This window comes from Helianthus annuus, chromosome 9 (genome assembly GCF_002127325.2).
Source record: "Helianthus annuus cultivar XRQ/B chromosome 9, HanXRQr2.0-SUNRISE, whole genome shotgun sequence".
In the NCBI taxonomy this organism is placed as follows: Eukaryota; Viridiplantae; Streptophyta; class Magnoliopsida; order Asterales; family Asteraceae; genus Helianthus; species Helianthus annuus.
Genome location: NC_035441.2, coordinates 46,007,654 through 46,019,353, shown reverse-complemented (window position 1 = coordinate 46,019,353; position 11,700 = coordinate 46,007,654). Strand labels below are relative to the sequence as shown.

General features: G+C 33.9%; 1 long non-coding RNA gene across 3 annotated transcripts; it reads right to left on the bottom strand.

Moving 5' to 3' along the window:
- Positions 1–6,463: 6,463 nt before the first annotated feature.
- Positions 6,464–9,339, bottom strand: LOC110874280. 3 transcript variants are annotated; one of them, XR_004866428.1, is made up of 6 exons: positions 8,961–9,339; positions 8,722–8,823; positions 8,531–8,591; positions 7,782–8,452; positions 7,445–7,608; positions 6,464–6,714 (listed from the first exon to the last, which is right to left on the bottom strand). It is a non-coding gene; the product is annotated as an uncharacterized LOC110874280 (long non-coding RNA). The 3 variants fall into 3 exon arrangements; XR_004866427.1 differs by having other exon boundaries at positions 6,465–6,714; positions 7,445–7,657; XR_002555803.2 differs by having other exon boundaries at positions 6,465–6,714; positions 7,445–8,452.
- Positions 9,340–11,700: the final 2,361 nt, after the last annotated feature.

The window sequence follows — 11,700 nt, the reverse complement described above, 5'->3', positions numbered from 1 at the left end:
GGTTCTCAAGACAATAATCGTTCTAATAGATTAAAGAGAATAAACCAATTTTTACCATTTTTTACCCATAGTATACGGGCCGTATAACAATATACGACCCGTATACAATCATCGTATACATAGTATACGATCGGTAAAAATATTTTTTACCAGTCGTATACGGCCGTATAAACGGTATACGACCCGTATACGCATGGTAAAAAATTTTGAAAATTCAGGTTTACCTTGTTAGTTTCTCAAACATTAGTAAACATCTGCTTCCTGAATCTGAATCAGAATGTTAACTCTTTCCTTTTCATGAGGTAAAACCGGTTTCAACATCGAGGGTTGTATCAGAATCAGGTGTTGGAAGGATTGTAGTAGTAGGACATTGGTACCACTGTGAAAGTTGCACCAGGAAGCTCAACTTTAACGGACCGGTTATTCGACCGAGTAATCAATTGTATTTTTTTAGTTGATTCTCTTGTTAAGTTTTTCTGATCCAACCGAAATCCACAAATTCAAGTCAAGGATCGTTCTAATAGATTAATGAGAATAAACCCTCGTTTCTTTATCTTCATCTTCAAGAACAATGATGAACAGATGATGTTAGGAATTAAACGCATGTACGTGACAAAACAAGGATCGTTCTAATAGATTAAAGAGAATAAAGCAACCGAAGAGGCAGCAAGGACAGATAATACTTCATTTGTCGAGAAACCATACTGTCAATAAAGTACCATCTTTTACTCATAAACCCTTGAATCCCAACGCTTCGCTAAAAGAGCCTGTATTAGAAACCATCCTATGCCTTTTACCAACCGAAGAGGCAGCAAGGACAGATAATACTTCATTTGTCGAGAAACCATACTGTCAATAAACTACCATCTTTTACTCATATACCCTTGAATCCCAACGCTTCGCTAAAAGAGCCTGTATTAGAAACCATCCTATGCCTTTTACCAACCGAAGAGGCAGCAAGGACAGATAATACTTCATTTGTCGAGAAACCATATTGTCAGAATGTTAACTCTTTCACTCATAAACATCTGCTTCCTGAATCTGAATCAGAATGTTAACTGTTTCACTAATAAACATCTGCTTCCTGAATCTGAATCAGAATGTTAACTCCTTCACTCATCAACATCGAGGGTTGTATCGGAATCAGGCATTGGAAGGATTGTAGTAGTAGGACATTGGTACCACTGTGAAAGTTGCATCAGGAAGCTCAACTTTAACGGACCGGTTATTTGACCGAGTAATCAATTATATTTTTTTAGTTGATTCTCTTGTTAAGTTTTTCTGATCCAACCGAAATCCACAAATTCAAGTCAAGGATCGTTCTAATAGATTAATGAGAATAAACCCTCGTTTCTTCATCTTCATCTTCATCTTCAAGAACAATGATGAACAGATGATGTTGGGAATTAAACGCATGTACGTGACAAAACAAGGATCGTTCTAATAGATTAAAGAGAATAAAGCAAGGATGTTGTGAATTCGCATAAACATATATTCGTTTCATAACCTCCTGCTATAAATCAACCACAACTGACAAAGAGCCTGTATTAGAAACCATCCTATGTCTTTTACCAACCGAAGAGGCAGCAATGACAGATAATACTTCATTTGTCGAGAAACCATATTGTCAAGAAACTAACATCTTTTAATACTTCATTTGTAACCATAAGGATGATGCAAATTTTTACGTAAAGATCTCTACACAAACTCTTCTACATCTTTTAACCAATTGTCCATCACTTAAGACCATGAAAGATTTGTTGAAATCGAAGAAAAGAGTAACTTGCAGAAGACGTGTAAGGTTCTTCCAACAAACTCTGTATGTGCTTGTGCTGTAGAAACCGGTGATGAATTTATGTATCTAAATCAGGTTCTCTGCCTTAGATCGGTCATTCCTTGTGATACATGAACGTTGTATTCTTGTCTTTCAGAAGAGTTGGTATTGAACCAAGAATACTTCAAACATTCTAAACCCTACTTGGAAACAAACCAACAAAATCTTCTACATCTTTTAACCAATTGTCCATCACTTAAGACCTTGAAACATTCACGAACCATAATGGACTCAGACTCATACTACTCACCCTCCCCTGAGGAAAAGTTTTCCCGATGACTCAAGACAAAGCAGTTGGTTTGGGTTCATATCACCCTGTGTAATCATTACATTACGTCCCCGTTGAAAACAAGTGATTAAAACGCTTCTCCTTACAACTATCATCAAATGCCTCACCCTTCCTTTTTATTACAGTCATACGACACGTTTTTTTTTTGTTTTTCAGTCTTTGTTACTTGTTAAAGTTTTATTTTTTTCTACTTTTAGAAAGCTTTGACCAGCTAACGACTGTAAAATGTCTCGTGTGATTGACACCTTAAATCCATTAAATACTTTGGGTAAAATCTAATTTCTTTTCATACGGGTCGTATAACTGTATACGGCCCGTATAAATTATTCGTATCCATTGTATACGATCAGGCAAATTATTTACACATGGTGTATACGGGCCGTATACAGTTATACGGTCGTATGGAATGAAAAAAAAAACTGACAAAGTCTGAAGGCACAGACTTTGTTAGTTTTATTTTATTATATACGGGCCGTATAACTGTATACGGCCCGTATACACCATGTGTAAATAAGTTTTTACCATGTATTAATATTAGGACCCTTCTTTTAACAATATTTTTTAATCTGAAAATCTCTTCTATTTAAAATAAGGGTTACTGGATTTTAATAATCCTAAGTTTCACCTTTTGATCGATAATAATCTCAACTCTAAAAATTCCCTTCAACGATCCTAACTTGTAAGAATTTGGGCCCCATCGATTCTTTTCAAACTGCATGTGTACTTAATTCAATTAAGGAGGCTGCGGATGCACTTGAATCTATTGAGGAGACCAAATTCTTATATGTTATAAAAGGATCGATGGGGGGCAAATTCTTACAAGTTGGGATCGTTGAAGGGAAATTTTAAAGTTGAGATTATTATCGGCCAACAGTGAAACTTAGGATTATTAAAATCCAATAACCCTTAAAATAAATTAATTCTTTTAACTATACTCGGTTCTATTTTCACAATTATTATTCTTATTAATTTCTCTTACCCTTTTCCCTTTAAATGTATTGTTAAAATCTGGATTTCATTTTTTAAACAAGCTTAATTAGTTAATCAAAGGGGCAGTGCTCTAGCGGTGTGCCAGTGACTTTCTTCAAGGGAAGTCATCGGCTGGAGTCTCGTTCGTAACAAAATATTATATGTGAGTCAGGTGTTTTACCAAAGTGAATCTTCAGACGGTGAGTTTACTCTAAAATTGGTGACGAGTCAGGTCACCAACGATGTCTGCGATCGCAGGTGTGGATGACCTTTTGTCAATGAGTTTACCAACCAAGATGGTCGGGCTTTATTGGATGCTTAAAAAACGTTTAATTAACTTTAAACTAAACATTTCGACTTCTATACTAATTTACATCATAAAAATTTGACAAATACGTATTTCACATCAAATCTGAAATTCAAATTTATGCTTGACTAATTACGGTAGTCGATTATCATGTTAACATAATTCTTATAATTAACACTAGGTTAGGAATTCGTGTATTACACGGGATGAATAATAAACCAATACAATTCACAAATCCCTAAAACTTCTTATGATTGAAATAATGTATTGCGTATATAATGAAAAGAGTAAATTACTGTTTTGGCCCCTGTGGTTTAGCCAGTTTAACTCTTTCAACCCAAAAAAGAATCTGTTAAAGTATTAGACCCCAAGGTTGCATTTTATAACGATTTTGGCCCCTGAAACTAACTTTATTACTTTTTTTTGCAGTTAAGTGTAAGGGGCTGTTTTTTATAATTACAAAGTTCTTTTAATACTTAAGATATTATTATTGCAATTACTCAAGTTTTTTTAATTATTTCATTATTTACACGATTATATTCACCAAAATATGTTATATATATATATATATATATATATATAAATATGTATTTTCATTAAGCGTTTGTTTTTTATAAACGTCGTTTTTAAAACCATTTGTTTTTTAACATTTTTTAAACTGTCTATCGTTTTTAAAATATTCATTTTTATACCGCTTGTTTATTAGAATCATTTTTTTAAAGTTGTTTGTCTTTTAAAGTTTTTTTTAAATAATTCATTTTTAAGTCATTAATTTTAAAAGCGTTTCTTATTAAACCGTTTCTTTTAGAACCGTTTTTGAAATCGTTTATTTTTAAACTTTGTATTCAGTTTACTTATAGCCGTTAGGGAAAAAGAACTTCAGAAAATGAACGATTTCAGAAACGATGGAATTTAAAAACCACCGATTTTAAACAACCGAGTAGTTTAAAAACGAAGATTAAAAAAATGACGTTATAAAAAAACAGAACCTTAAAAATTAAGTTAACAAGTGTAAGGTACTAAAAAACGCACGAATTTAATAAACGAAAGGTTAAAAATATAACGAATTTTGAATAAACAAACGGTTCAAAAAAATGGTTGATTTGAAAAAGAAATAAATCATTCTAAAAAAAGTTTGAAAAATGAACGATGTTTTGCAAACTTTTTATTAGAATGTTATTTTTTCAAATCTTACATTTCTTTTGTTTTTTATACACGTCGTTTTATAAAATTTAAAATAACGAACAACTTAAAAAAGTGATTTGTTTAAAAATGTTTAAAAAATAAATGATTTTAAAGAGAATGGTATAAAATGAAGTGTTTAAAAAAACTTTAAAAGACAAACGACTTTAAAAAGAACGATTTTAAAAGCAAATGGTTTAAAAAGGAACAGTTTAAAAAACGATAGATTGTTTAAACAAAATGTAAAAAAATATATTTTTTAAAATGACTTTTATAAAAACAAACGGTTAATGAAAATACATATTTATTTGTATATTTAAAACGTATTTTGTTAAATAATAATCATGAAAATAACGAAATAATAAAAAAAACATGGAGTAATTGCATTAATAATCTCTTAAATATTAAAAGAACTTTGTAATAAAAACAGCCCCTAAGGTATATAATGACATAATAACCCTTACACTGAATTGCAAAAAAGTAACAAAGTTAGTGTCAGTGGCCAAAACCGTTATAAAAGACAACCTCGGGATCTAACATGTTAAAAGATTTTTTTGGCCGAAATGCTTAAACTGGCTAAACCACAGGGGTCAAAAGAGTAAATTACTCTAATGAAAAATAAAAAGTTACATTTGTAATTAATAAATCAATCAAAATGGAAACAAAACAAAACAAATTTCTTGAATACTTTTGCTCCAATAATATAACTAAAAATACCGTAGGATTCAATAAATTATTGAAAGCTTTTTCGAAAATAAATTTATTGGATTATGTATGTCTATAAAATCGTAGAAGTAGAAAATAAACAAAGTTTGAATTCAAAAATTAATAGATAAACACTGAAACGAAGGTTGCCTCATTAACAATGAAGTAGATTAAAAGGGGAAATCTCAAAACTAGCCAAGAATTGGTTAACATTTCGAAACTAGCCAAAGAAAACGTCTTGTAGAGACGCTACCACATTGCTGAAACGTCTTGACAATGGACCAATCACTGGCTGCCACGTGTTCGACAACGCTGAAACGTCTCAGAAGTCTTAGCTGAGACGTCTTAACATGGCTTGAGACGTTTCCACACGGCTTCATATGGCTTGAGATGTTTCCACATGGCTTAAGACTTTTCCACATGGCTTGAGACCTTTCCACATGATTTGAGACTTTTCCCCACATGGCTTGAGACTTTTCCTCACATAGCTTGAGACATTTCCACATGGCTTGAAATTCTGGCTTGAGCCCTAAAATGACATTTAACTCTTTATAAAATTAACCTTAAATTATGTTAAATATATATAAAATTAAATAAAATAGTTGGTTGTTAGGATTTTTCATTTTAAAGTTTTTTTTTTTTTTTTACTTTTTCTTAAGTAAAAGAAACGTAAACGTAGAAAAAAGATATAATAGTTTAAAAATTGTGAGGAAGATTAGTTTAAAAATTGAAAATATGTTTTAAGTAATCGTATTATGTTACAAAACTTTTAAGATTATGAAAAATTATTCTTTTGAAATTCTCATATGTATTACAACATGGTGTGTATGTATGTGTGTATAAGAACTCTAAACGACTTTAAAACTTAAGAAAAGTAAAAAACTTTAAAAAATATGAAAAATCCTAATAACCAACTATTTTATTTAATTTTATATATATTTAACGTAATTTAAGGTTAATTTTATAAAGAGTAACTAGGTGTACACCCGCCCGACGGGCGTGTTGTTGTTAGTGTTGTAAGTATAATGATAATGATAAAAGTTTTTGTGTAAATTTATATGTAAAATAATTGACCAAACAATTATATTCCTAATTGTTTGGTCAACCTCTGAGAACACATAAAAACAGAAGAAACTGAGATACAGATTGTTAAGAAAAGGTAATAACAAAAATTATTTGGAAAATCAAACAATGAAAGATTGTTGTCAATGAAACCATACACTTGAAGGGACCAAAATCATGTTCATACAAGGACTTTTGGGGGACTTCTTTTGTATAAACTTACACAAGATGTATATTTTTTCATCAACATATGGGCAACAGCTAGAATTATCAAAATCAAAATAGACATCTCCTTCGTGACCCATTGAGCGTTCAATCACACCTAAACCATTCTTTGTAGTTCCATTTCCATTCCATTCTTCAAACCTAGAAAACATACAACAGTCATGCTTTGTTTTCATATATTCACCCTTTTGTGGGTCTTATCTTTTATTCAGCCTCACATCAAGGAGTAGGACATAAAGTCACTCCATTATACCATCATCATATAAATGAGACCCATAAAAGCTTCCTTCAACTTACAGGCAAAATATTTATATACTTAAAAGTCATTTAAAAAACCGTGGTAAAAACCTTGGTAAAACTGAAATCTTATAGAACTCAACACTCATTCTCCTCCATGTTGGATATCCATTAGGATCTTTAATAATAAATTGGTACTAACACCCAACAATTTGGTTGATTTGACGAACACAAGAAGTTTTTACAGCATTAAATGTAGAACTCCTTTTAAACAACTCATTATCCCAGTATGAAACCAAACCAAACCTTGCCCATTCCATAAACTCCACCCGATATGTTGCACCTTACGATCCAAGTAAAAGTCAGCATAGAGAAATATAGAATTTTTCCATAGCAACTACTGTTGACGGTGTTTATATATGTTTTGAGAGAATTATTGCAACTTGAATAATCAAAATTGAATCAAATAGTTTTACATTTATTTCGATAATTCGTTAATCTTTTAAAAACAGGTTATATGACCCTAATATACTTAAAACCCATAATGAAATACAAATATATTCCAGATAATTTTAAAACTTAAAAGAGATAAAAATATTTAAAAAAAGATGAAGCAATGTATTGCAAAACTAACCGAAAAGCCAGGTCTCTGAAATCAATGTGCGCTTCAAGATCTCATCTTTTATGTCTTTGAGAGACCTAAACCTGCATCCATATCCGATCGATGATGAGTCTCTGATCGATGATGCGACGTGTGTAGATCGATGAACACCCGATGGTTTTCGCGGCTGGCCAACACTAAAGGAAGAGTTTTATGGTGGTTCAGCGACGGATCATCAATGATCAACTTGGTGGGTATGGTTTGCAAATAAAAGAGAAAAGATCAAGAGAAGAGTACGGGAGAAGATTAAGATTTAGGGTTTAAATCTGATACAATCTGATACAATCAGTGAACAAAAACTTAATTGTACCTATCGCCATGAACAAATTTGCTAGTGTTATTGCCGAGCATCACCATGCGTTCGAAAATTCATGATACCTGAAATCTTGATTCGTGAGGTATTGACGACAGAGATGTGATGCGATTTAGGGATGAATGAGAATATTATTCGATGAATCAATGAACTGAAAGCAACAATATCAGCAAACCAGATTCACAACACCAGAAATCATGAACTAAAATCGATTACACAACTAAATCCGGAATCAACGTAGCAGAAGAAATTCATCAATTCAATAAGACCTAAATGATAATTTACAAAAACATCAATTAAACTCAATTGAAACTCATAAACATCAGAAATCGTGAAATAAGCGGCCTAATTCAAATGAAAACAGTGATTAAAGTAAGAACCCTTATTAAAAGTAAAGCAATGAATGGAGTGATTCAAACATACCTGGATTGGAAAACTTGTACACAGAATTGTGAACAACTTGAAGACGATTAGAAATATATTCAACCCCCGTTTGAATTTTCAACAATCACGTGGCTTAAAATAACGTTATTGAAATTGAAAACTAATGAATTGAAAAAAACGGTAGAATGGAAAAAAAAAAAAAGAAGAAACCTGAGTCGAACTGCTTTAAAATTTTCCTATTTCAGTTCCTTGTATACCCATAACAAAAATCGAGTTTCTTTGACCTTCAATGTAAGACAACAAATTCACACATATCATTAATATCAAACCCTAATAATAACATATCAAAATATACAATATACCTGGGACAGAAGCCGATTCTTTAGAAATTCCTTCACAACTTGATGAGGAAGAACAACATGGCTATGAATCACAAATCAAAAGCAATTATCACAAATTATTCAGAATCTTAATAACTAAACTAACTGATTATAGACAAAACAACCAAAATCGAAGTAATATTAAGCAAAAATAAAAAGTGAAAAACCATCACCTGTGCTCAAACGTATCATCAGAATACTTCTTGGTGAACTGGGTCTGGCCAATAGTTGATTTATATTCCCAAAGTTGAAGATTCCAAGATTTGAAGCAAATTCTTTTCAGATAAATGAAACAAATAGTAAAACAATTAGAATAGAATCTAAAGATTATAGAAGAACACTGGATTGAATGTAAAACCTAGCCTTGTTTTATGAAAACTTACATTATATTAAAGATCGAAAAACAACTTACCAGGTTTCTTTCTCAATCGTAGAGTAAACATATCTAGGGTTCTTTCAAGTGGAAAGAGATGAAACGACGGAAGATGCATAGATGAAACGGTGGATTTGAATTGTTAGGGTTTGGGAGACGCAATCGATTGAGGGAAAATGATTGAAGCAGAAGGCAGTCGTCCTGATTTCCAACTCTTCTGATTGCACGTTAAGGTCAAACTTAAGGGTCGAGTTTTCTTTCTCTAAATTCTCAAGTTTTACAAGAACTTTCGGATCAATAGCCGCAGAACTTTCAGCTTTTTCAGCCTGTAACTTTGCCTGAAGACTACAAATCTGGATTTCGAGATCCTATTTGATCGAGTCCCACTTGTGCGTTCTCTCTTCTATAATCTCGTTAAGCTTTTTGTCACACCCCCAAAATCCACCTGCGGATAACAACCGCTTTGAGGGCGTGACTGACCAGGATCCAGCCACCAATTATACTGAGCATTGAATTAATAGTAGAAATATTTAATATCCACAGTAGTTAGCAACACCATAGTTAAGTTCGATAATTAGTTTAACAAAACAGCGGAAGCATAAACCAAATAGTTTTAAAGATAGTTCTTAGTTCAAGATAGTTAAACCCAACACACGGGTTTTGACGAACACTACACATCCCCAAGCAGCAGCTCCTGAGTCACTGGTTACCTGCAAAGCATGCAGTAAGGGGTCAACAATAATGCTGAGTGAGTTCACTAGTAGTCCAGTTTTAGTTTACCAAAAACTTAAGTTGTTTAGATAAAGCATTTATAATCACGTTGTGGGGAGCTACCCCATCTGTAAGCTCACTAAACTGTAGATACCGAAACTGTTGACGGAATATATATTCGTGCCCCGAGTCAATGTCTATCGTCATTGACCATGATGCAAGGTCTACTAGTTCACGCCCGATCCCCCCGGTCACGGTGTGAGGTTGTCAAACCTAATAGCGCTATCAACTAATAACCCGTTCGCCCCCGGCGATTAATCGGTACTATAAGCAGGGACTTAAAGTGATAGAGTTTCGTTTAGCATGGCTAGTGTGATTTATAAATAATATCCAAACGTATCTCCCCCGGAGATAGTAATTACCCATTTTGTTTTCCCCCGGAGTAATGGGTCATAAGTGTTTTCCCAAAGTTTGGTAGTTGGTCCGTGTCCCTCCGCGGGACGCATGCTTTTAGTGTGTGAACTCACCTTGGGTTGCTCGGCAGATTAGGTTACTTGTCAAACACGTTGGTCACCACGTCCTAACATGGTAACCGGTATGGGTCAGGTTTGGTGTACAAGCATTCACGTAAAAACTTACACATAACTAACACGTATCATGCATACAAGTAAACAGTGGGTTACTGGGCCGGCCCTATCATTTACGAAATCAAACAGTAACACATAGTCCAGTCAACAGATAGCCCATATTAACACATTCTGGCCCAATAACCAAAGTGGACAGCCCAGTCGCAACCAGGTGGTCTCGAGTCGCAACCATGAGGTTTCGGCTTGTCACGCTGTGGTTGCGAGTCGCAACCGCGTGGTCTCGAGTTGTCACGCTGTGGTTGCGAGTCGCAACCGCTGTGGTCTCGAGTTGTCCTGCTATGGTTACGAGTCGCAACCGTCGTAGTCTCGAGTCGCAACCGTTGCAGTTTCGAGTTGTCATGTTGTGGTTGCGAGTCGCAACTGTGTGGTTGCGAGTCGCAATGCTGTCCTTTTCATGTTCACGTGTTGATTCAGATCCATCAGTCCAATTTGTACTATGTAATCAGGCCCAAATCGAGTAATAGCCAATAAGGTTCAACTAACAACTTTTCCTAATCAGTCTATTAGTAAAATAGATCAAACATTGCCCTTTTTGAAATCTTTAAACCATATTCAACAAGTTCATCACAAGTTCATAGTTTTCTAGGGTTTTCACCTTAACATAATCATACATTTTTAAACCGAAAATCACATATTTCATCAAGATCGTCATGCAAGAACAAAGAAGCATACATTTAGTAACTTTAACAAGGCTTGATTGGTTTAAACATTCCTAAACCACTATTCTTTTAGCCATTTAAACATGTTATCAAGCTTTCATATATAAAGGTTTACACCTATAGTCAAACTTCACAAATCATCCTAAGAATCATGCATAACCATTCTAACTAAACACTTGCTAGTTCACTTAATACACATAAAACACATATAAAATAATCACTAACCGGTTGTGAAGAAGGAGCCGAAAACAAAGAAAAGGAACCGAGAAGATGGAGTGTCCGAGTAATGATCTTGTCCGAGATCTAAGCTTGAACCGAAGGTTGGATGAGAATGGATTGTTGTTTGGGGTTTTCTAGTTGAGAGAGAATAGAAGGAGTGTGTTTGTGTGTTGTGTAACAAATGAAGGAAAGTGGGGAAAGGTGGGATTTTATACAAGGTTCCAAAAATGGGCTAAGGGGTTTCGACCCAAACCGGTTACGGCCCACTCGAGACCGAGTGGCCCACTCGTAACCGAGTGGTCTCGAGTCGTGGTCTCGAGTCGTGGTCTCGACTCTTATTCACATATATATAATACATACATTCAACACATATCATGCAAAAAGATCACGTTTTCATTTAATAACATATATATACAAAAATATTACAAGGTGTTCGTTCGGAAAAACCTAGAGTGTCACATTATCCCCAAGTTTTAAGAACTTTCGTCCCGAAAGTTAAGGCAGCCACTGCCAAGCTAGCGTGTTTCAACGGGGTGTCACATC